Source organism: Dromaius novaehollandiae, chromosome 5, assembly GCF_036370855.1.
Source record: "Dromaius novaehollandiae isolate bDroNov1 chromosome 5, bDroNov1.hap1, whole genome shotgun sequence".
Lineage (NCBI taxonomy): Eukaryota > Metazoa > Chordata > Aves > Casuariiformes > Dromaiidae > Dromaius > Dromaius novaehollandiae.
The window spans coordinates 14,742,298-14,768,553 of NC_088102.1; the positions used below are offsets into that span (position 1 = coordinate 14,742,298).

Below are 26,256 nucleotides of genomic sequence, written 5' to 3' on the forward strand. Positions count from 1 at the left end.
GCGGCGCGGAGAAGCGCGCACCTATCCCGCACCTTGGTGCCGGCCTCGAACAGCGGTGTTTAGCTGGAGAGGAGGCAGGGCACAGCCTGCCAGCTGTGCAGCTGTATCACTAGTATCGTGTGTCATGCTCGGATATGTCTTTTTATATATATATACACTATATATATGTACGTATTTCATATATACATTCCTTAAACTGACTCCTCAAGTGCTGACTGCTGGGCCCTGTTCTGTCACTGAATACCTTGTATGACCAAAATATGGCAGATCATAACATGTAAGACTTTATCTGACTGAGAAACATATTTAAAAGCAAGGCAGCTTGGTTTCAGTACAACTAGTGCTTCCACATTCTTTAGCATTGGAAAGGGAGGTTCTGATGGGATCCAGCTTTGACCTTGGAGAAGAGAGGTCCGATGTTGTCTTTGCACCCTGGGGGTCCTGACAGCCCGGGTGACACCTTCTTTAGGAAGATAGCCTTCTGTTCAGGATGGCGTTCACACGTGCTGCACAGGTAAACTCCCTGCTCAAGGGAAATAAAATAGTCAACGATACAATTCTTAGATTAAACTGCTTTATGGCATACCACTGGGAAAAATATTTACTCCAAATGTTGGTCCTTTCTTTGCATACCACGTCATAAATCACGTTATCGGTTATTAAGTCCCAAGTACGTGGCATTTTTTGCTGTTAAAGGCAGCTAGCCATAGTGTAGTATGTATTTTAATTTTAACACAGAGACTGCCCATAAAAGAAAAAGAATGTGGAGTTCATGCTGATATGCTATTTTTGATTCCTGTTTTGAGACCAAAGAATTGCTGTACAGTGCATATGGACTGTAAAATCACTGCATGGCTTGGAACATCCTGTCAGGAGACCATATGTGTTACAGCATTTATAGGAGTTTGTTTTCCTCTCCATATGCTTATGTAGCTGTGAGTAAGGTCACAAAAATCTTTGAATATGTACAGATGACAAGGATACCTGATGATCTTACTTCAGAATTCTCTAGCCAGCTTAGCTTTTTATTTTTTGTCATTTAAAAACAGTTTTTCATGGATGACCTTGGTAAGTGCATTGGAAAACACATTATCTCATCCACTGCCCCTGAAAGCTTTGCATGCCATGCACAAAAAAGTATGCAGTTATGCAATCCCATATTTTTGTAAAAACAACTGATGTAAATACATCTTATTCATCCCAGCTAATCTATTATTCCTCTGGCTAACACCAGCTGTTGTTTCAGGGTTTGTGATGACTTTTAAAAAATCCCGTTAAAAAAACCCACATGCATTGTTAATCAACATTGTAATAATGCTTAATATACAAAAAATGGGTCTCAGTAACCAAGCGTATGCTGTGATAATGAGATTTACCCTATAGCCTCCTGATTTACTATCGCAGCCCTTGATTAGTTGAGTGTCCACGCACCATCTCAGAAATGAAGTGAAAATGAAATGCTGAGCGTATTTAGCAATGCGTTTAAGAACTGTAAGAACTTTAGATTTTATTTGTTCATCACTGCAAAACAGCATACTCTGCCTTTCGGCATTTAGACTACAGGTCCCAGTGCCGGAATTCCCAGTGTTTTGGTCATTCGTACAGGGCAGTTTTTTGGTGACCTCTCAACCTGGCAGCTGCATAACAATTAATCTGCAAGGTGCTACTCAGAAATGGAGACGGTAGCTGCTTCCACCTCAGCAATCAGCTAGTTCTGCCAAGGGTGACCGTATGTAAATCCTACCATGAGCTGTATTTTGAGGCTTCACAGGCCACCGGTAGGAGCTCCTGGGCCGTATTTGAGGACTCTTTGCTGTGGCGGGTGGGAGTACATGTCTCCGGCTTTCATTCCCAGCCCTGTTGGAGACTCACTGTACAATCACTCCCAAGTTAATAGCTTTCTGCCTGAATTTTCCCATTTATAAAATGAGGATAGTTAAAGCATGCCTCCCCCATGGCAATCTTTCAAGGTGTAGTTTATTGATATTTTTAATCGCTGTTGTTTTATTCTTCATGAATTCTCTGCTGAGCCATCGCTAGAGATTAAGCTCAGGACTGGAAGTGCTGCCCTTGACCTAACGTGCTAGATTTGGAAAGCTGCTCTTGTTGATACCTGACAGCAGTAACTTGTGGTCTTTTCTCGGTGGATCAGTTATGGAATGGGATGATTTTTGATTTAGGCAGTATTCACCAAGATTGCCTGGAAGTTTGACCATGTGCCACTCAGGACATTTCTTATTAAAATGATTCATTTTTAATTTGGGTCATTTGAACATTTGGTCCCTGTACTTAAACATCTGAATCAATCAGTTGAATATTTTGTGCTATACATCAGCTGTTGAAAACATCTTTTTTTTCTTAAGGTATTAGATTGCTCCTATTCCCACTGAAGTCCCCAGGAGTTTTATCAGTTGCCTTCAGTGAATCCTCAAAATCAGCATTTCTATTGATGCATGAAATTCAAGTAGCCAGCTGTGAAAATTCAGTGTTTGCTTGCAAACAGCCCAACAGTAAGACATAAAAGCCTACATTTAAAAAATGTTGATCAGTTTGGGATCCTAAACCTGAAATCCAATACAATTAATGTACCTGATAGTTGTGTATGTTCTGTAGCTCAGAAGTCTAGTCCTTATAGCTCTCAAACTGAGCTCTTGAATGTGCGGCATGCAGATTTTTTCACTGTTTCTGCTTATTTTAGAATTTGTTTGCATTCGTGGGACAGACAGAATGTGGGCACATTGCTTAGAAATGAGATCAAATATGTGATGAAATGACCAACATTTTACCCCATGTCTGGAACTCCAGCCTCAGTTGTGGTTTAGGTCAACAGAGATGAGCTTAATGCTGTAAACTTTAATACCCAGAGGACAATATGCTTGCACCCAAGCCAAATGAGAGCACCAGCTCTGAAGAAGATAAGAGCCAGAAATTAAATACAGAGCTATAACTCTCTGTGAAAAATTAGGCTTTGCCATCTCATTATGTGTCTGATCTCTAAGCCCTTCTGTTCCTCATTTATTTGCTAAATGGTTTGTTTTCTTTATTTACGGAGATACTGAGAAGGATTATTGTTACACTGCCAAAAACATGTGTGTGTGCATGTGCATAACATACACCTCAAAACACAGATGCACACAAATAAACGAGAGCAAGGTGAAGTATTCCTTCCTGAGGACGGAATCCATTCTCGCCAGTTTTAAGGTGATCTGTTGGCGTGGGGACTGGTCATTCACACAGCTTTTAGTATTGCACGTGAACAGTAGAAAAGATATGTTAAGCCTTTGGAAAGATGCAAGAAGAATAATTTTATGACACAGTCGAAACCAAACGGACATTTTCTCATTTAAGCCAGTTTATCCAGGAACACAGGCCTGCATTTAACTTGCGCAGTAGCTGAAGTCGCGCTGATTGCAGTGGGCCTACTGACACATTTTAATGCTAAGGAAGCGCTTAATGCAAAAAACCCCAAGAGCCAGCCCAGCACAGCTAGCGTCACGTGCTATACCAAGGACGCTGCCGGAGGATTCGAGAAGCAGAAATCCTGCTGCCTCTAGATGTGTGGGGATGACTCAGATGCAGGGTGAAATGTCCTGCAGGAGACCTAATTTCTCCTGGTGCTGGAACCACGTGAGCCCTCATCTCCCCTAATCCCGCTGCTCTGAAGTAGCAACGCACGGTGCTGCGTGATCCTGTGCTCTGCGTCGCGTGTCAAGGCAGATGCTCGCAGGAGACATGAGGGCGGCCCCGCGTACGGGGGAGACCAGCACAGCTCGGCTGCGGCCTCGTGTGTGACACCGGGGATTCCCGCAGAGGCGGCACGCCGCTGACTGCTCCTCCCGTCATCCCGACACTCGTCCCAAGCACGAGCAGCATGCAAACGTCAGCGGTGTGCACACAGCAACTCCCTCTTTTGCCTTACCATTTACTGCCGTAGACATTCTCACACAAGCGGCCTGAAGAGGACATCTGGGTGATAAACATTCCTCATGTGTAGCATGTACAGAAAGGACATTTTTTGTTGTCAGCTTACACAACAGCAGAACATAAAGCAAGCTTTAAAAAATAGCGAGTATTTTCCCTGCAGTAAAAGAAATGGAACAATCAGTAACAACGCTTAAAGAATGCCTGTTTATTCTACAGTGTGTGGATCTTCCTCTTGTTTGGTCACAAGAGAAATAATAAAGGCATTAAAGTGTAAGTTTCTTTTTAGAAAGAGTTGTATTGATTTTATGTAACATCTGAATGCTTTGCGTTCCATATTGCATGTAACCATGTAATTTGTCTGTAACAAAAAACAGACCCCAAAACTTGCTCACTGAACTGTACAAATGAACCTTTCCGTATTTTGGATTACCAGCGATCCAAAACATAATAAAATAGCTCTTTGGTCTGCTCTGAGAGGTGAAAAAGCTCATTTACAGGAACATGCGTATTCCACAGTGAGAAAAGATGACTGATGGTAGAGATGAGCTGATACTAAAGAGGGAAGATCCAGTTTGGATCCATGCTTTCGCCCCAGGGTAATTCGGTCCTGTCTCTAGTCAAGAGAGAGTAAGATTTTTTGATTAAAAACATCAAAAACATTACTCTTGCAGAGCGAAGCTAGTAGCAACCAATGCTGCCATTACTCCACCCTTACTGAAGGACAAGGAGCTGCAAACAGGTTGTTCAGATATTTTCTACTAGCTGAAAATAGAAAGCATAGCCAATAAAAGCAAGCTGCAACTTGAAAAATGTTTCCACAAAGTAATCGGCAGAGGAAAGTCTTGCAGCAGGAGAGGATGGCTGCTCTTCTGAAAACAGGGAGATTGCGAATGCAGTATTTCTGAAACCTGTACGACTGAGCAATGAGGTGTTCAACGTTGTCAGCTCTACCAAGCCCTCAGACTTGCTTTTAATACAACCCCCCCCCCCAAACATCTGGGGACCAAACAATCTTTCAGGAAGAAGAGCAAAAGAAGGGGGAAAAAAAGTTACACAAGTCCATGCAGAGAATTTACTTCATTCTCTTCTGGGGAGACAGGGACCTCCCCCCCCCCACCCAGTACAGACTGTATATAGCTCGGGACCCCCAGAGAATCCTGCCCCAAATTGCCATGTCCCTTGTATAACCGTCTCAGTACTAGTAACCACACTGCCACTGGTTTCCAGCCACATACAGTTCCTTCATGAAATATGCAAGGAACAACATTTTCTGCTAAGGGAATATGCAGATTTTCAGTTTATTTAGAGAAGTATGGCATTTAAAGAAGGCCAAGGCTATTATGATCCACTGATTTTGTGCCTTGTCTTTCAGCTTCTCCGGGCAAAGTCAGGAAGAAATGCAAGTGTTTATCTCCTTTCACAAGGCTGAGGAGGGCTTTGGCCCAAGAGTGCAATCTGCCATGGTGGAACATCACCAAGCGTCTTCCGTAGTGATAGCAAGGGCAGCAACGCTGGTTTGGAGACATACCACAGCATGCAACTGCACTGCAGAGCTTGACTGCGTGCGTTCAGAGAGGCTCACAGTCCCCTGCGAAACCTGATCTAGATGCAATAATGCAGAATCGAATGAGGTTCTGCGTAGACTCAGATTGCTTTCTTTCCTGTCAGCTATTCTGTGCAGCAAAAAAAGCCTATGATGGAGCAACATTATTAAATTCTCTAATAGCTTAACTCTGGCTGAAGTTCATGACGAAAAGCCTTTCACAAAGAGTGCCAAGTGAGTTAGGTGCCTACCTTTCACTGATCTCAGTGTGGGCTAAGTGAGGGCAGAGGGCAGCTCCCAGGGAAGGAGGTCTTGAGCTAACTCTGGTTAACGTGTGCCAAAATTAACAGCTGGAAGTACACAGAGAGGTGTCTTGGAGGTCGGCGGAGACCTCAGAGCACAGCTGTTTCTGAGCGGCCTTTAGTGTTGCAGTAACCCAAGCCAGAGGTGAACAGAGCCTGGTGCACTTTCTGGGTCAGAAAGAGTGAGATATCACTTTGAAACCAGCACCAGCAGTGAAGAAAGCATCACTGCTCCTGGCGGTTTGCCTGTTCACCCGCTGCTGAGGATCCAATGCTGTTTCTAAACTCTGGCCTTGCTTTGTGTAAGCCAGGCTCCACGAAACAGCCACCATTTATTCCCTGACTGAGAACAGCTCCAGCTGGTTTGCTCTCCCCATGGACCTCACTTCTTTATTACCTCTGAACGCTCTTTTATGGGGAGCACGAAGGTGACTTTTAAAGTCATTCCAAGTCGAATGCAGGCCTGGAGGTGCTCCAGGAGGGGATGTCTCCGAAAGGTGCCTGAGGGAGATGTTGGCCTGTCAGGATAATGTGGACATTGTAGCCATGCTAAACTTTGAGGTGTGAGACTTGGCTAGGGTACAACCAATTGGGGCAGCAGAGACTCATCCAGGTTGTAGAGATGCCCAGCAAAGAGTAGGCCACTGATTTTCCATATCAAGAGTAGAAGAGCAAAGGGGCTGGATCTGGGTGAAGACTGAGTGCTTTTTTTCAGTTACACAACGAGTCTCCTTATGCAGTATGTGTGTAGTGGTCTGCACTCCCTTGGATCTAAACCAAAGTTTCGCCTTGGAGTCTTTGCCTCAAATATGATCAGGTATCCAGTTCAGTAATATCTGAGAGATGTAGATGTTATCATTAAAAAAAAAAAGAATGATTTCTCTAGCAGCCGCTTTTCTAGCTCACTGTGGACAACTTTCCTTGTGACAAACCAGCTTGCCCCAGCACCGTCATCCCAAGGCAGCCTCCACATTTACCCTTCCAGCGCTGCACAGCTCTTCACCAAAACTTACGGCATTAACAGCTTTGCTCGCTGGAAACTCGAAGAATGCCTTTCCTGAGTATCTTGACTAAAGATCCTGTCTACGAGCAAAATTTTGTCTGCCTTTATACTTTGTGTTGAATGACTCCATCTCCTGGCAACTGGGGGTAAATAAAGCCAGCTGTTATGTGGAAGTCTCAGGATTGGTTTTAAGCTTTTCCTGTTACGCGTCACCTGTGTGTCTGCTGGCCACACTGGCGACCTCCTGGAGATGTAGATGGGAGCCCACCACAGGGCTTGGCTGAGAGGCGGCTGTGGTCGCATTACCATGAGGCCCTTCCACCATGGGGCCAGCCCGACACCAGCAAACCTCTCTCTGTTGCAAGTGCGGTACCCAAACTGGGGGTATTTAACATCTAACCACCTGGATTTCACCTTTGATGCTTTAATGAAGGGGAATTAATTCCCCTATAGTGGGACAACTGCATGCTAAGGTGCTTGTGACATGTAAGGCGGGAGCTTGGAGTCCATAGTCTCATTTCAGCCTTTAATCTCTGCCTGCCTCTGTTTCCATCAGTAAAATGGAGAGACAGTCCTTTTGTACTTCACAGCACTGATCTCATACCAATGCAAGCAGTGAAAACACCCAGAATTTCACCTTTTATCTTCTCAAACCAAGATTTTATTCATTTTGGACAAGAACAGCTTATAAAACTTAAAAATATAGGTAATGGAAACAAACACTAATAATCACAAAAAAACAGAAGCCATTACTACCAACAGCAGTGGTAGCTTAACGCAGCAATTCGCTACAAGGCTGTGAAAGGCTTCTAGAAATAGAAAAATTCCTCCTTTACAGAGATGACTCTTGCCCTTTAAAAAACCGCCAGATGAGACTCTCTCTCCCCACAGGGCTCTCCTGCAGTGACAGCTACATTAACCTTTGCTGACAAGCACTTCTCTTTGCTTGTAAAATCAGCTTAGCGAGGGCAAAATTCTTCCAGACTTTAAAATGGTTACTATCAAATTGAGGTACGCTACATGCAAAACAAAACAACCTCGTGCCTTACAATTACTCCTGTGTTGATAGCGCTGCTCGGAGATCACTCGGCGCGTTAATACGCGCTGATGGCTGGGCATCTGTCTGTTTTGGCAAATGCTGCAGAAGATATCTGAACGTAGGAGAGGACACGCTTTTTTGCTGCATTTCTCTCCCTGGGCATTTTTACTGTGCTTCTTACCACGTTGTCTGCTCAGTGAGCAGCACGGCCGAGGAGCAGGAATATATGCTTGGATTATTTGTCTGTTGCTTTTGGAACAATGCTTCAAAATTGCACGTAAACCCAGCACCCTGCCGCGCGTGCACGAGCACACGTGCACACGGACGCACGCTCCCTTCCTGCCATCCCTTTTCCCCCTCTTAATCTCACGTCCTTCTTGCTAATAAATCTGAGCTGCCCTTTATAGGAGCGAAATTCCTCCCATACAAGTGGAATTCGTCTGGGTTTTCATAGAAGAGAGGCTCCCAGGAAGCTCCTCCTGCCACGCCACAGCACCGAGCCTTTGAAACTGGGTCACAGGAGCTTTTCCACCTTGTCAGAGTCAAGCTTTTTACATAACCGAGGGCGATTTAAAGGACTTTGTGGCCCCATGGGTTGAATTTAAACCGTGCCACAGATACAGTTTTGATACAGTCAGTAATTTCCAATTCCACAATATTTCTGTGGCATTTATAATTGCTGACCAGAAATCTCCAGGACTAGGACCTTGTCAAATAATATAAGTCAAGCTACCGCTCTGTTTCATCTGCGTCAAAAATCCGTCACTGTCTTGGAGACTAGATCTGAACAAGATACAAGAATCCAGGACATTACTGAAAAGATTAAAATGCTTAAAATTATATTTTAGGTAATCGTCTAGTTTTGCAGTGTGAATGTGATACATTTTTACACTGTCTTTGTTTTAAGGCTCCACTTCTAATTCATGATGTTCACTGGAAAACTTCCACTGAAAGACGCAAGCCTGGCTTTTAAATTTGCGTTTTCACCATGCTTAGTAGGACTGGAATTGCCCGAGTGAGATAAATGACTGTTAAAATATTAAAGTAAAATATTAAATTGAGCGTGAGACAGAAGGAATCTTATGCTACAGAAGCAATAGGAAATGACTTAGCTGCAAGCACATATGCAAATAAACTGAAGTTACAATTCTAATAGCTTCCTAATTAAACTGTTCTTAATATTTACATTACTTTAGGATGTTGGGTCCCTAGTCTCCTTTGCAGAGATGCGAAGTTAACTGGTAATTGGATAAAGAATGCTGAGTTTCTAACAGATTTGCTGTTCCATGCTTAGTATTAATGGGTGGAAATTTTGGAGCTGACCTGATCATCTTCTGCATGATAAAATTAGTTGTATGGCACAGTTCATTAGGAAAGAGGTCCATAAACTCCTGATGAAACTAAACCGAGCGCCTTGTAAAGTATATATGTAGGAAAATTTGTTTCATGGGTGGCTAGAGGGAACTTGGTTTTCTCTCTTCAATATACCCACATCAAGGACTGCCAACATCTTGTTTAACCCAGGTATAATTCTGTTATTTTGACAATGAACGAGAAAAGAAATCCAAAAGAAATGTTCTTGATTGTTGACCATATAGGCACAATCTTCACCCATCTGAGTCTGTGTCAGAGCAGGCCCCTGACTTCATTTGGGCCAGGATTTCAGCCAGGATATTTTGTCCTCTGAGCTCTGAAAATACTCTAAGTTTAAAATAACCCACTAAGAAAGGCAAAGATGATGGATAGTGCACAAGGGCCCATCACTGAAATGGGATTTGAAGCTTGACCTGTGCGTCAAAGACAACTTGTGAGCCGAAGCTCCTGTCTCCAAAACCCTGCGCAACCATTTGGACTCTAACCTCTTTGGGACTGAAACCAATTATTTCCGTGCTTGTTCAGCACCTAGCACAGCTGGCACTAATTCCCAAATATGGATCCCAGGTGCTGCTGCAATACATCCAAATATTAAACCTAACTATTGTGTAGGGGAAAGAGGTCATGAAAAATAAGAGTAAAGAAAGTATGAAATAGGGTTTGGGAAGAGCCTCAGTTGTTACAAGGTATGTGCAGTGGAGAGCAGTATTTAAATGAAATGGTTGATAGGAAAGACATAGCCCTAAAAAGTACTAAAGCAACACCGACTGCATGCAAAGGGGAGGCTGGTGGGCTCAGCAGAAAATGCCGTACGTGCTGCAGACTCGTAGTGCAAGCAAGCCCAGGGCTGTTGCTCTGGCCTGAGTGGCAACTCTACTGATTTATCTGTCAGAGACGGGATTCAGAAACAATCTTTCCTGTCCCTGGGTCAGGAGACACTGGGAAAAATAGAAAATAACCCTTACCAGAGTATTTAAGGCTGGAGTTCTGCTGCTGCTTTACATAAGGGAATACTGGGAGAGATAATGGCTTTTTTAAAGCACTCAGAAGCAAAAGAGAAAAAAAAGCATTATTTAAACAAACAAGATCAAGACTGCAGGTCTTGTGTGACTGCATGACATGCACCTCCTCTGCTCCCAGCCTTTCTTTGAGAGGCGGCGTGGGGCTGCCGACTTCCCAAACAGTATGTTCCTTCCCTAGGAAAAGGGATTGTTTAAAAGGAATATATACCACTCACCTCCCTCCTGGATACCTGTCTGCTCCTCTCAACCTTAAATAAATATTAGCTATTCTGCTGCCAGTGATTCCCAGGCCTCCTGTCTACCTGCACCTCTCTTCCTTGGGCTATAAATCCTTCTGGCTGAAGCCCGGTTTTATTTCATCGCTTATCCTTTTTTTTCGTTCAGCACCAACAAATAAATCTGATAACTGGCTCAGACAGCTATTATTTTGGGGATGGTTTTCATATGAGTTTGGTTGGTTTGCACCTCAATTGCTACCAAGAATAAAACACCATTTCAATTTCTCAGCTTTAACAGACACATCCAGCTAATGTGTTTACTTCACAGTTTCAGCTACAAATAAGACTAATCAAAACATGCAAAGAAACCATGCTGTCAGAACAATTGACAGAGGGTCACCAGGAACTTCAAGTGGGGTCAGAATGTTTGGATTTTAAAGTCTGAAAGAGCCACGTGGAGGGAGCTAATCTTTTCTACACCTGAACAGTTACACTCACATGTAGAAATTTTGCCAGTTTAACATCTGCAACTCTTACTGCTTAGATTATATGCAATTTCTGGAAATGAACTGACAAAGCCTCAAATGGATATTTGGAAGTAGGGTGATTATTATTCCAATCTGATCTAAGATCTAAAAGAATTTCTAATTTATCATATCTAGGTTTTCCGATGAGTAGTCATGAGGGAGATTTCAAAGGTCAAGAGAAATGGAAAGCAGGATTGCATTCAAATTAATCAGAGGAAGACTCTAGACTGTCTTATCCTTATTTCAGTAAACATTCACCGTGGGCTATGTATCACTCCAAAACACATAAATGTAATCAAGAACTGAATTTCAGAGCTGTGCACAAACGTAAAACATAGGAAAAAAAAGCTCAGACCTTCAGCTGTTGGTGACAAACACATAGCAGATATTGTGGAGCAATGGGCCAGCAAAAACAGATGAAGTTGAATTTTTCTGATTATGAGAAAGCAGCATACCTGGCCAATCCATATCGTATTAGAGCAGTTTGAAAGCTGCTTTAATTTATCCCATCAGTAGCCTCAGGACAGTTTCCCTTGATCTGACCCCGATTTGCTCCTTTTGTGGGATTTGCCCCTCTTGCAGGGTGGGAAGGGTCTCCAAGGACCTGCTACAGCTTTAGGGCCGACTGTGCAGTGACACCATGACCATAACACTGCCAGGGATTTAATAACTTAGGGATAACTGTCAACACTTAGGGATTTTAAACACAAACCGTAGAAATTTGCAAAGTTTTGGTCAGAAGTTTGTCCAGTATATGTAAGCTCTGGTGGATGTGTTTGCTTTATTTAATCCATATGTTTGACCATTAAATAATTCAGAAGATGTTGTATTAAACAGACATCAGAGAAAACTGATGGGAGTGCATTTGCTGAAGCAAGACCATGTATAATGGGACACTGCATAAAGGAAGCTGGACTTTTAAAGTCAGAATGGATTAAGGGCACGAATTCATGCATCCCATGAGAACATATTACTTACAAACTCAAACGACATTCTGAGAGCTCCAGAAAAACAGGTCTCACACTTGGGTTTAGTTTTAATATCATTGTAGCTGTAAATAAATTGTTTTTATACTTGTTTCAGTATAACTGAGGATTTTATCTGATCACCCAATTACCAGTATCACCTTTCGTAAGAAATGGAGAATTTATTAGGGATTATTTTATGAGCTATTGGAGACAAAAAATCATGTAGCTATAAGAACTGTATCTCCTTTTTTAAGGATTGCAAAAAAAAAAAAAATCTTTTAAATTGTACCAAATAAATCACTTTTAAAAAGCCAAATATATTTTTCCCTATCTGTGCAGTTTTTATAATATAATCAGCTTGGACACTGATAACAGACTTATCAGATTCATGGTTGATTTCATTTTTTTCTACAGGAACAATCATATTATTATCACTCTAACTACAGTGTTGCCAGTGCTGCAGGCAAATGGTAGCTTGCCTCCGAATCACAGCTTCAGTAGCGTGCAAAAGAAAGGAACCGAAACGGGGGACTTTCCCCCACTGCGTGTCAGGGTTTTGTCTACCAGCCCTCACCCTGGGGGCAGCCAGAGCCGAGACGTGGCTGGGCAAGAAGCGGTCCTGGGGGGGCTGCAGCCCCCTGCTAACCACACGCTACGCGCTCCTCCCAGATTTTGTTGCAGAGCCTATTTTGCAAAATGCGCCCCGGCACGCTTCTCCGCGCCCCCCCTTGGGTAACGCAGACCCTTCCCAGTGATGCCAACCCTCACCCAGCGCCCCTTTCCCCCTCGTGGCCACTGGGAGTGGTGGATGCCTTTGGGCATCCTGGCAGCAGGCTCGTCACCCTCCTTAATTAAAGCAGAGCCAGGTCCTGAAAAACCACAGTCCGGCTCTTATTTTCACTAATGGGATGAACAAATGGTTGTAGAAATGGCCACTTCCACCCCTCTCCAAGCTCTCTGTAGCAGGACTAACACATCTCCCTTTATTTTCCCCAACGAGGTAGTTTGAAAAATGCCTTTGAGCAGTTCAGCATTATTCTCACATTGGACAGGAGATATCCCCGTTACAGATGTGTGTAAGATTTGATGTCAACCCCTATATTATGAACTGCTTTGGCCCAGCTCAGGGCAGCAGGCTTTTAAATATCATCCGTCAACCACATGTACTGCCTGGGAGACACTTCTCGGCAGTCCTTCAGCAAGGTATGACCACTCTTACGTGGCGGGTGAAAGAAGACGACTGATCTGAGGACTGTCTCTCGCTTGACGAATTATGCTAATAAAGTAGCATGTGGACAGGCAGCAGCTAATGAAAACTAACATTTTCATTAGTTGTCCAGGTGTTTTCCTGCAGTAACTCTGTTATATGTTAGGTTCATAGTCAGATGAAGGATGGTAAGGCAGGGTTTGGGAGGGGAAAACACTAAGTTTGCTAAGGCATTAGGTTGCCCTCTCGTGATAATTTTAATTTTAAATGATGGTGTAATTAACTAACATGCTGTTTTTCATTCAAAAGATTTGATCTCATTTATCAGCTACAAACTACTTCCACTTTTTCCCACCAAAAGAATAAGATCCTTTGGGGTTAGACTGACAATGCTGTGATTGAAAGCAAGTCCTAATCTTATTTAAAAACTTGTAAAGTAAGTGGGACTTGCTGTGTGCTTAGGCCTGTTTCATTTGTTGTTGCATCAATTCTTTTGTGTTTCAGTTGTCAAAAGCAAATATATAAAAGCTGCAGTTTTGAGGGTTTTGATCTTTTGGAGTAAAACTATTGGCTTAATATTTAAGTGGCTTTAATGATGTTCTGGGTAACTAGATTATGATCGAAATAGTCTCCTTAGTTTCTGCTGCCTTTGTCCAGCTTTTGTCGATTCCGATCTGCAGTCTCTTGCCTTCTAGTAAACTCCTGGTGGGCAGGGACAATCTTTCTAAGATTAAAGCAGTAGATCCAGAGTCTTTTAGCACTATCACAGTAAAGAGAAAGAGCAATAGTGTGAAATTCCTGAAAAGAGTAGCCCTGACACCCCTGAAGGCCTGACCCTTCCCTTTATGCCTGGGACAGCGGTGGGAAGGGGCAGGTTCGCGTAAGCGGTGCCAGGGCGTATTTCTCCTCTGTCAGTGCACCCCACTCCTGGCCTGGGCTCTACCTCCAAGACATTTGGGGGACTAAGTAAGGAATTCATCTGTCCCCGTATCTTCTGAATCAGGAGCATGGATGAGTCTGATAATTAGGTTCTCTTTGTGGTGATGAGATGTGGACATCTGTTAATGAGGAAAGGACACCAAGGGCACCAACTCATTTTATACTGGCTATTTAACAGTTGTCAAATGGTGACAACTTCCAATCGCTGCCTATCGCGCCTGGGTTTGAACCGGCAACCCAGGGACAAAGGACATGTGTCTCCTTGCCAGTCCCCTGAGCCACCCGGTTCCCTAGCAGCAGATGTCTAATACGCTAGCATCAAAAAGAGGTAACCATGGGTCTAAAAATCTGCACTGGAAGAAGCTTGTGAAAACCCAACCCCGCAGCACTGAAAGCACAATCCTGCGCCCACGGAAGCACAAGGTTAGTCTGACGAGTCAGAGATGAGTATAGCAAGTTTTGTGGACACAGACGTGTGTTACCCTCCAGCGTCTCTTTCGACTGCCTGGCCAGTGTACTTCCAAATGGAAAAGTGTCTTCAAGTGCTTCTTATATTCTTATAAAGACCACTAAGTACAGTCACGTGAAATAGCTGGGGAAGGGATGCAATGGTACCAAATTATACACAGGTCCATTATAAAATCCATTAAAGTCAGCAGAGCTGCTCCTGCTTGTCTCAGGAGAGAATGTGGCTCACCTGGTGAACCTGAAACAACCGGGCTCACCTGTTTTGCATCTGGTAAGCACAGCGGCTGCAAAATAGCCTGCCTCTAGCAAGATACCTGGAAAGAGTGAAATACCAGCAGGCAGACTTTGCCCTGATTTCTCAGGAGGCTGATTCAGCAGCAAGCCCTAGGCCAGGCTGCATTTACAGGAGCAGGTCCTGGAAGAGGCCAGTCGCATTGCAAAGCAGCTGCTGCGGGAGAGCTGGGCTGCCCAGCGGCTGCCGGCGCAGAGGTGCAGGACAAGCCCTTGTGCACCAGCATCTTGCACTTGCAGTGGAGCTGGGGCACACAGTGATTTCCAGAGTCCTAGCTCAGCTGGCTGCAAGGCAGGATCTCCTCCCAGGCCTCGGGCAGCTTTTCCAGTCTGTCGGGTCAGGTGAGTTAAAGGGAGAACAAAAGCGTGTTTGTGCACGGGAAGGGGGTGGGAGAGCGGTGGCCTGCAGCCATGGGGGGCTGTGCTGGCCCCTGCAGCAAGGGGACACCTCTCCCTCAGGTGTTAGCAGCTCCATTTGCATCTCCTCTGAGAAAATGCCATCGATGTCAGTGATGTAACTGAGAGCGGGAGCTGACATGCCTCTGAAAGCTTGTGTGTGGTGTTAGGATTACTATTTAAATTTGTACGGTGAGAGCTTCTGCAGTGCCCAGGCTGCGCTCACCTGTGCAGGCGGAGAGGGCAGGCTTGGGAGCGGCTTCTTCTGCGGATGAGCAAGGCTCCCAAGGACACTGGCCTTGCATTTTGAAACTATCAGCCCTTGATTACGTGTACAGAGAAAGCTACAGTAGTCCAATGCACAGGTGGATCCAGAGAGAGCCTCTGCTCTCGGCTGTCTGCTCCCCAGGCATGGGGCTGCCTTCTGGGGGATGTTCTCCATGCTCCTGTAAGGGAGTTAGCCCTGCCCTGAGCTGCCTGCTGGAGGAACTTCTTCCCCCCCACACCTTTTCATTGCTGACATAGGGGTTGCAGGAAAAAGTGCCTCCCCCTTCAGGTATCACAAAAACTCCCTTTCCTTCGACAAGGAAAAAGGAAAAGCTCCTTTCCTTCCATGTCCTTCGCTGGCCCCACAGCTGCAAACGAAGCAGAAGTACTGTGCATAGCAGTATAGCAGTGCCTAACGCTGCTCTTGACACAGAAATCCATTGCTTGGGAATGTTTTTGTAATCGACTATCCAAAGCCAGATTTGTTAAAATAAGCACCATTAAGCTCTGCAAGCTTTATGGGGAGAGTGGACTTGATCTTTTGCTGAGGGCAATGGATATCATTCCCCCATTGGCGCTGCCCTAGTTGCCCTCACTTACAGTTCCAGCCTGCAGTATTTTCTACGCTTGAACCATTGGTTTGAAACCAGCTCAGCTGAGCAGCAGCCGGGCTGGGTCAGTCAGCAGAGAGCAGGGCAGTCCATAGCGGGCTGTTCAAGTCGCCCCATGTTGCAATGGGCAAGTGGCCGAAACACAGCAGAGGCGCCCCGGGGGCTGGTCAAGGCTCAGGGCCCAGAGGGTATGGGGCTGAACAGCAGCAAGCACACGGGCATAACGAATTTGCTTTGATTCTCACTTTGCTGCACTCTGTTCAGCTGGAACTTCAGCTCCCAGAGTTGTCAATTCTGGAAACTTTCCTGAGCATTATATTCACTTCTAATTAAGGGGAAGAAGGGAATGCAGCAAATAAGTTCAAATTCACATGCATGACTGATCCATTAAGCCTAGTACATTCTGCATGCTATCAAAATAAACCTACAGCGTGGTTTCAAGTAATATCTACAGCGTGAAACTCAGATTGTATCCAAAATGTGAATTCTACTAAGCGTCAAGTTTGTCTGCTCTGGAAATGAAGGGAAGAGACTAAAAATAAGACCATAAACATGGAGATCTTTGCTCTGACCGCTCAGTGCTAGAACAGTTCTTGATTTTGACAGATTATCTCCCAGCTGCTAAAAATGATCAGAACCCTAAGGCAGTTAATTTCTCACTTTCAAAGTTTTGCTTCTGCGGCAATAACAGAATTGCCATGGATAATAATGTGCGAATGAGACCGCGGCACGGCTTAGAGCGAAGCGTTCCTGTCTCTCGCAGTAAACAGCCGACAGAAAATGAGTGGTGGATACAAAGGCTCGGCGTGCTTGGAGCAACTTGCTAGCTCAAGGCAAAACGCGAGCCAAATTGGCATTGCTCTGACCCACGGAGCGAGCGCAAGCCTCTGCCAAACGGCATCGCGCGGATGACAAGCGCGCAGGAAATTTAATAAAATGCACTGCCAAGCTGGGGGACAGAAGCTGCGGTAGCAGCTATCATGGTGAACCTCGCAATAGCAATCCCATTACCCCGCCGCCACCTGGGGTTTCCCTGGGCTCCCACGGCGAGAGTGCAGTGCTCTTTCTCTGATTTGTATTCCAGTGGCACTGCCATTTGTAACTGCATCCCGGTCCTGCAGCGGGCTGGGACATGGGCAGACTACAGAAAATCACGCCGAATCACCTGCCCACCAAAGACCTGCTGTGGCTGCAGTCCGTAAAGCACGCTAGAGAGATTGATTCAGTTAAGTAATTTACTATTGACTGTGAGGAGCACTGGTTAGGAGACCTAAACTGAGGCATTCCAGCTCAGCCCAGGTTTGCAGACACACATCACGCGCTCCCTCCCTCCCTTGCTGCGCTCTCCTGAGCAGCAGGCAATATGTTGGCATTTACCATTCCCCTGACACCTCTCCAGTCTGCTGAGGCCCAAATGTCAGACACAATGAGGGTCACAGGTCCAGAATAGGGGAGGAGAAATGTAGGGAAAAAAAATGCAAATTATAGGGGATTTCTTACTTTCACATGCACAAGAAGAGATCAGTTGGAATTGCTACACTGTTATCTGAATTTCAAGCACAATTTCCCAGAGGGCCTTGCATCCCGGAGCCCTCATTCTGTTCATTGTAAAGACAAGGGCCCTTTGGAAAAACATGGATCTGGTTTAGGATACAAAACAAGCTCAGAAGTCAGGGTCCTTAACTTAGTAACAGCACCATAAACAACTTGGTGTCTGACCTTTGCTTCAAGAATCAGCATTCCCAAAGTCAGTAGTTTTCAGGAATAGAAAATGAGACAAACCTGAAGGCCTGTGTGACAGCAAATCGGGGTCTTTGGCAAGATTTCTGTGTTAGTGTGAGAATATGTTGCCCCCCTCTCCCATCAGGGTCCAATTTCATTTCATTTCAAACATCACACAGGGCAAAGGTAATGAGTAAGACGTTTGATCAAAATAAAATCCCAGCATCTGGCATATCACCCCACATTTGGTAATGCTATTGTAGCTCTTGTTTGGAAAGACTATGTTTTTTGCACAAGAAGGAAGTTAGAGAGTTTTTATTTTTGTGCAGAATGTATTAAAATTGGATGTTGTCACTTTTGACACTGTTCCTTTAACTTGCTCTGCTTGACACTATGAATTATTCAGAAATCCCTATGATATATAGAAGTGGTGTCAGCATTTTAGGGCATGACTCTCCTTTCTTATCTACTATAAAATCCCAGTGGCTTCAGTGAGCTATGAAAGAAGGCAAAATTAGGTCCTCAGCAAAGATGTGTCTTGCAAGCAGAAAATACATTTTGCCACTGAGTGAAGGGTACAGCACCAACAGGCCTAGCTTAGAGTACAAATCTGGGTACTCGTATTTCCATGGTCCATTGTCACAGCTAAGACGTCATTTGTTTGTTCCGGGCACAGCAAAAATGATAAATAACAGTGTAAAGTGTGGAGTGGGTGGTGTGATGTAGTCTATTTTCTGTACTGTAGAACGGGATGAGTTTCATAGTCCTCACGCTGCAAACGCTAACGGCCTCATTGGCTTAAATTGCAGGCTGCCTGTTTTGTGGCTACCAGTGCCCAGCTCAGTCTGTCTCCCAAGCATGGAGTTGCATATGGGGAGTGGGACAACGTACATGGAGCACAGTGATGATGAGGGAGCCCAGAAGCACATGAAGGTTTGTCCTGTCCCCCTCGGTCATGGATTGCTCAGGGGGAACCTGCCAACGAACCTGAAAGCCAAAGTTAGAGTGAGGAAACACTCTCTACAAACAGCATTGATATTTTTCCATTCTTGTATTAAATTTTATCCTCTTTTTAGACCAATGATGACAAAAATAATTCAGTTGAAGCTTGTCTAAACTCATCACACGTGAAACAATGCTCTTGCCTTGCCCCAAATAGCTGCAAAGGGTTGTAAGAGTCATAAGGAAAATAAAACAGAGGCAGGGAGAGAAGAAATTGCGTGTAGTATAAATACGCTCTCAGCAAAGCCAGCATTTTAAATCCCCAGAAGCTTAAATACTGCAGATTTAAAGCCCAGGAGTTTGCTTGGCCCTGCGTGGTGGGTGGGTGCTGAGCGCACGCATGAAAGGTGCAACTACAGCCTGGGAGTGTCGTGCTGGTGTCTTGCAAAACAACCTCATGCAGGTACCTCTGGGTGTGGGGATCAGATGCTATCCCCAGACACATGCAGCCCTCTTTTGGGAGTTTTGCATGTAATTCAGGCAGAGTTTGGCCGCTAGGATGTACCTTGATGTCAGGGGAACTGAGAAGTGCAGGGAAGAGACCCTGAGGTGGATGTAAAACCTTAGCTTTCATTTCTTGTACGTATCTGTCAGATAGCCTACGTTTTCAAAGGAGTGCTTGCAAAAGGAAAAGATGTATCAAGCTATCTCTGGCCTTGTTCCCACGGTAGATAGGACTGTAAATATTTTTGGAAGGGATGTAAATCTTAATGCTTCTGGGAAGAAGCCAAGCAGTGCCAGATGGCAGAGAGGAGGAAACTCACCCTATGGGCAGGTTTTTCACAGTATTCTCATAAGCATCTGGTATTGGCCACTGGCAGAGACGATACAGGGGCCAGTGCTCTGATCCAGCCTGGCTGCCTTCATATTCCTGATTTTTGATAATTTCTTACATATTCAGGAAGAAATGGCAAGTTTTACCCGTTTTATTTCTTGTCACGCATTGGATTTCAAGGTCTTCGTGGCACTCCTCGTTGCTTGGGTAGACAATGTCAGAGGAGGTGACTCAGCTCATCAGCACGTCGCCTGAGCTCACGTGCACATGGCAATCCTGATGATTAAAATGTCGTAAGAGTAGTTTAGGGATTTTTCTTACCACTTGGAAAAATAGCTTTGATATTGCATGCAGCCTTCTGACTGCACCATGAAATTGGATTTTCCCCCCCACTTAACTAGCAGTGAAATTTTTGCTATAGCTATTATGTATGAGTCTGGGAAGTGTCAATCACCTGTAACTCCCAATTAGGAGTGGCTTATGCCTATTGCTTCTTAGGATTTAGATTCCAGTCCTGTATCAACAGAAAGATTAGGGAGGGGGGGAAAAACGCAATTGCATTGCAAGAAATGGTTCAAAAACTTCAGTGAAAATGAAGTTTCGGTGAACACTGAGGATTTGGGTATTTTATGGGCTTGCCTCGAATGTACTGTGTATATGTACACTGCAGCGGCTGATAGAACAGAAGATCTGACTTGGTATTGCTCCAACAGCCCCGTCAATGTGCCTGCATGGAACAGATCCAGACCCAGTAATACTTTCAGATGAATGCAGGGCACTTTAAAGTGGGGATGTTTTAGTTCAGAGAATACCTGGAGCACTTCCCTCCCTTGCCTTGGTTCAGGGATCAGCTCTCTACCTCCCCTGATCTTCAGTTTGGATGCTACTCTTTGTAGTAGCATCTAGAAGTTTATGCCATTTAGAGGACCTGTTTTTCTGGCATGGCAACGAGTTTGCTGGTCACAATCGTAATTCTTTTCTGAATATCCTAAAGGCTTTGAAACAAGTTGGTGCATTTTATAATTTTACTAGCAGTTTGAGGGCACAAAATAAAAAGATTTTGTGGACACAAGGTGAAACTCTCCAACTAATACATATTACTTTCACAAGCAGAGTGAATGAACTGGATGGCCCAGTTATATTGCCAGAATGCAGCATTAAGGAGTGCTGCATAATCCTCTACAAGACTGCTTCTTCCTCATAGCTCAGCCAGATGGGCAAGTAGAGGGATGAAGACTTTTCATAGAAACCTTCAGCTGATCTGCCTGGGTTATACAGCAAATAGCTGGGAGAAGAAGGAAGAATGAAACATGACAGTTCTTCAGGTAGTTGCTACTTGTAAAAATGTTCTGACTCAAAATACTGTTTAATCACACTAGAAGTGAGGCACCTACCTTGTTAGCAGAGATTAGGAGTGTTGCGTAGTAAAGCTCTGTTGCACAAAACAGAACTTCCACTGACGCAATCTGGATGGTATATTTCAAAATATTAATCAAGGATTAGTCCTTGGCACGGACTTATGAAAAAATATTAATGCAACTGAGGATTTATAACCCATGTAAATAATTCATGGAGTACATGTTTTATGAGACAGGTCCTTGGCTTGTGTAAGCTGGAGCAGGGCCTTGAAGCACAAACAGCTGGGCAATGCCAAGCGAACCACGCAGCCCAGAGAGCGTGTGCCCTCCTGAGCAAGGCTTGGCGGGGAGGTGGGGGCACAGCTGTGATGCTTTCCATCTCCCTTGCAGCCCCTGCCCCTCTGGCTGTATCCATAGCAGGCCACCAAAAGGAGAATCCACCCCTCCGATTGCAGTAACTCCTTCTGCTTTGTGCAAAGTTGTCTAGATCAACAATTTTCAGCCTGGACAAACAGGAAAGGTAATTTGTTTGCAAACATACTGATGGAGAAGCACAGAGCAGCGGATGGAAGGAGTGACAATCTACTGCCATGCCCCTGTCACAGGACTGCGTCCTGCAGCTGAGCCAACACAGCGTGACCAACACATTGCATCAGTAGGCCAGGAGTTATTTTTCAAGCAGGGACATGGACTAAGTGCTGAGGAATTGGGGACAGAAGGTCCTCTCCTCTTAGGCTGCAGGATGTGCAGGGTGACACAGGGTGACCTGGTAACTCCAGTACTTGGGCTCATTCCTTCCTACATGGCCTTGGAAAAGCAAAGTCATGTGAGAGTCCCACTGGGGTTTCTCCTTCCCCTCAAGGAAGGGGAGGAGGTTTTGCAAGAGCCACCCCTCTCAGGTGGCCAAGCAGCAGCACTGATGTGAGCTGTGGAAGTGCTTTCTGTAATACTAACGCAGCCCTGTAGAGGGAATGCTTTGGTAAGACTTAAATGATGCTATATATCACTATACAATATCAAGGATCAAATTTATTTGTGGTGTCACCTGCTGAGTTCAGGCATTATCATCAGGAGGAATTTTGTCCAGTAGTTTTTTTCTAAATTACTTATCACACTTTAAAATTTCATTCCTGATTAAAGAGGTGGAAGTGTCTATTTGATTCAATGCAAGTGATAGGCTTTGATGCTCTGTTACCTGGGAATAAAAAGATTAAGACGACATGCATATTAAAAGTGCTTTTCACTCAGTGCCTGCAAAAGGCCCCATGGCCAAATGTAACAGACCAAATCTGTAGCGTGTTATGAACTTCTGTTGCTCTTCATCTTAAATTGGCACAGGAGAATCATAATTCCTTCAGAACAACAGTGGGAAACAGGGTTTGTTAACTGTAAACAAAAAGCAGAAGCCCACCAAAAATACTCCAATATTGTGTATTATTTGTGTTGATTAAAAATCTGCTTGAAACACAGGATTTGTTTTTGATCATAAAATTTTGCACTGACTTACTCTTTTCCCTCCAAGGATGTCAAAACACTCTAAAGGTCTACCTCACTCTCGGTGGCACTATACACGTACACAATCTGAGCCACGGACACTTTCTGCTCCTACCAGGCTTTACGCATCTGCACCAACGTTGCTGCCTTACCTTTCCAAGCTAGAGAGGCTTTTCTCTCCTGTAGTGCAATTGCCACCTTGAAGGGAAGGTCACAGAGTGGATAGGTGAGGCATGGTGGCCACCTGATTCGTGCCTCATGCCCTCAGACCTGCTAACCCTGGTCTTCTCTGTTCATTCCTGGTGGATGACTGTTTCACCACGTATTTGTCAGGACCAGATGTCATTGGGGCAGACAGCAGATCTTTATGTGCAGTTTCATTGCCACCTCCGCAGCACCTCGGACTCTGAGTGCCCAAAACACAGCAGGTCACGACGCTTCAAAGCTCACGGGGACACCATAGTGGCAGCAAATCCCTCGTGGAGAGCAGCAGGCTGGATCTGAGCCCTTTAACCTTAAAGCATAGACATACCCAGTCAGTATTTGAATCGAAAACAAGTTTTAATCATCACAGTGACTTCCTCTGTGGATATTAATAATCTCATCATTTCCTTTTCAGAGCCCCCCTGTCTGCCGGGTTCCTTCCTTGCAGAGGTATCAATGGAGCTCAAACTCCACAAAGCTTTAGCTAGAAAAAAAAACGACCTTTTCTTGGGAAAAGAAAGATCAAGCAAACACGAGGCAGACACCGCCTGGGCCAAGCACCTCCAAGGTGTAGCTGCACCTGCATTCGTGGTGCGGTGGCCAGAGGCTTCTCCTCCCCTGCTGCCTTCTGCTGCTGAGGAACGATTTGTCTGAACGATCCCCCCCCACACTCCCGATTCCCCCTCCCTCACCCCCAGCACCGGCTGGGGATCTGCTAGTCAAATCACCTCATGGGAGGGTCTGGGAGAAGCACTTTCCGCTTCCTGCAGGGAAGGATGTGATTAAAGCCTTGTAAATAAAAGACTTGGCTTGGAAAAAGCTTGAATGCCTTCTAGAGATGATGCAACCCTGAGCCGCGGCAGGGCACCCCGCTGCAGAGGGTGTTATCTGCCAGCAGCCTGGCTCAGCAGGGCGAGACGCAGGAGACTTGGCACGCTCTAATTTTGCACAGATTCGGGTGTGGCCACTTGGTGACCATGGACACTTCATGCAAAAATCATGTATATTTATATCTGAGGCCTGTCAGAGGGAAGTAGAAGCAGACTTCAGGAATATTTATGTCTTGAAGGCACAAGACGGTGCAAAGACAGCTGCTGGTTTCTGCAGGGGAGAGTGTGCACAACCGGCTGCGGGGCTGGCTGTGCACCGAGGCCGGCAGAGCCCTCCAGAGGAACGGGCAACCCATAGCCAAGCTGCACCAGGAGCAACCTCCTTCCAAGGCATTTGGAGATCCCCTGAGGGACACACTTTCTCTAGAGACCCTCATTCAAATGAAGGAGGAGAAAGACCTGGCACTTTGACCTGTTGACACGTCTGGGCAAAATATGCCTGAGTCCTACCTCCTATCCCTGCAGCCGGCGGGATGTATCGGACCCACAGCCCTCCTGCCCTGTGTGGTGATCTTACTGTCCTGTCGCATGGCCAGGAACTAGCTGATGTTCAGGCTCGTGACATGGCTCATGATGAGTCTCATTTTACGAACTGTCCCTCCTGCTCTTTGACCACTGCTCTGTTGACAACGCACTTGTCTGCTTATGAACGAGAAGGGTGTGCTGCTGGGAAAAAGAAAGCCATAGCCTGGACTCAGACTTTTGCTAAGACAGAATGAAAGCCTTGGAGTCCAAGCAAGTATTTGGGCAATTTTTGAGTAACACCTGTTTTTTGGTGCAGTCTGGGTCATTTTGAGAGGAAGGCAATGCTGAATTGTAAATTGTGTAGTTAATAGAGACTCACACTAGAAGGACCTCCTAAATTCATTTTAGGCCTGGTTTTAAAACCATCTGGGATTCTTGTCTTCCAGCCCGCCCTAAAGGTGCTCATCCTCCTAAGCATATTTGGCCAATATTTGGCCATATTTGGCACTGGTCCCCAGTGCTTCCTGATGGTGAATTCACCATATGCAGTCATGCATTTCTCCATCTTTTCCTAGGCAAGAGAGCCAGCTCTGCATCCCTCTTGCCTGGCTCTAGTCTCCTGATCTGGAGTGGCCCCTTCCGTACCTCTTCCAGAGTGAAACCTCCCGGAAGGGAGCAGGCAGCCGTTTCAGGCAAGGCCTCACCACTCTTTCGTATGATGGCATGACTATCCCTTCCTTTCCAGGAAACTACCTTGATTTGTGTATGGACTATGGAAAATAGTCTTCCTCACATTTTAATAATATCTGTAATGAATGTCAGCAGAGATCACCTGCGTATCCCACATGATGTGAACTAGGGGCTGCTCCCTATCCCAAGCTCTTGTTACCCTTATGATCTGGGATAAAAGCTACTTTGGGAGAGAAGGAGGGCCAACAATGTCTATGGAGAGGATAAACTCCACCAGAAATGGAACAGTCCCGCTGTTCTTCTTTAGTGGGGAGCAGGCAGTTGACTTAGATTGCCAAGGGTACTTCTTGGCTCAGGAACCAATGACCACAGACTCACACAGGAAAGCTTCCAGCAATCTGCAGCTTTACTGGCTAACATTTAGGAAGATAACACCAACAGGCAAAAGTTTCAATTCCCCACCCTTCTCGGGACTGATGTCCCTTCTATGCATAGGCCAGACTCTAGCATCAGATGTGACTTTTCTTTTTTGCTAGAGGGTGTCTCGACCAGCTTTCCAGCGTGGTCAGAAATCTGAGATTGCACTGAGTTAACCCTGGAGTCAAATCATTTACTGAGGTTCCTTGGGAACACAAAGATGGTGATTCCCTAGGGCTTTTTAAGGATCCTCACGCAGTAAAGAGCTGTCAGCACTGCTCTGTCCTGGTGCATCTTTCATTTTTACAGTGTGATATTGGTCAAAAGCAGCCTAGAGAGAGTGTAATCCGAGGAAAAGTGCATTAGACTAAAAGTCAGGGGATGTGATGCAAGGATGTAGGAAATCCACCTGAACTCCCTGAACTTTCGGTGCCCTTTGCTGGGCTGCGCGCACAGCAGCGGCACTGGCACGTCTCCTCCTGAGCAGACCCTCGGTGAAGACCCTCGGGAAAGGGCTCGGGCGGACTTTGGCGAGGAACACGCAGCAGCGGTGCCTGCGAGGCCGTTCGCTCCCGCCGCTCCGCGCGGGGCCCGGAGGACACCACCGCCCCGGCGCGGAGCGGGGGGGCCGAGGGGGCGCGGGCACAACGCCGGCTCGGGGCGGGCGCGGCGCGCAGCGGGGCCGCGGGTGGCGGAACAAAGCCCGCGGCGGGGCGGCGGCCGTGCCGGCACCGCGGCGATGCCGCCGGGCGCTCCGCGGCTGCTCGCTAAGCCGCGCGGCCGCGGCACCTCCGCGGCCCCCTTTCCTGCCTTTCACCCGGCTCCCGGCGGCTGTCCCCCGGGAGAGGCAGGGTCGGGAGAGAAGGTGGATAAAGGGAAAACGGTGCGGGAGGAGGGGGCGGCCCTTCCCTTTGTACCTGCCGTTTGAAGGCGCCAGGCGGCCCCGCATTGGCTGCGCGGCCGCGGCCCCGGTAACCCGAGGCGGCGGCGGGGAGCGGCGCACCGGGCCCGGCCCGGCCGGCAGCCAATGGGGCCGCGGGGGCGGGTCGGGCCGCGCCGCGCTCCGCTCCGCTCCGCCGGCAGCAGCGGGCCGGGCCGCGCCCCCGGCCGCCGGGAGGTGGGGCCAGCGCGGCGCGGCGC

At 46.1% G+C, this 26,256-nt stretch overlaps 1 long non-coding RNA gene across 1 annotated transcript; it reads left to right on the top strand.

Annotated features, from left to right (window-relative positions):
* Positions 1 to 14,944: 14,944 nt before the first annotated feature.
* On the top strand, positions 14,945 to 22,361 carry LOC135328640 (uncharacterized). The gene is made up of 3 exons (XR_010389596.1): positions 14,945 to 15,167; positions 18,631 to 18,754; positions 20,712 to 22,361. It is a non-coding gene; the product is annotated as an uncharacterized LOC135328640 (long non-coding RNA).
* Positions 22,362 to 26,256: the final 3,895 nt, after the last annotated feature.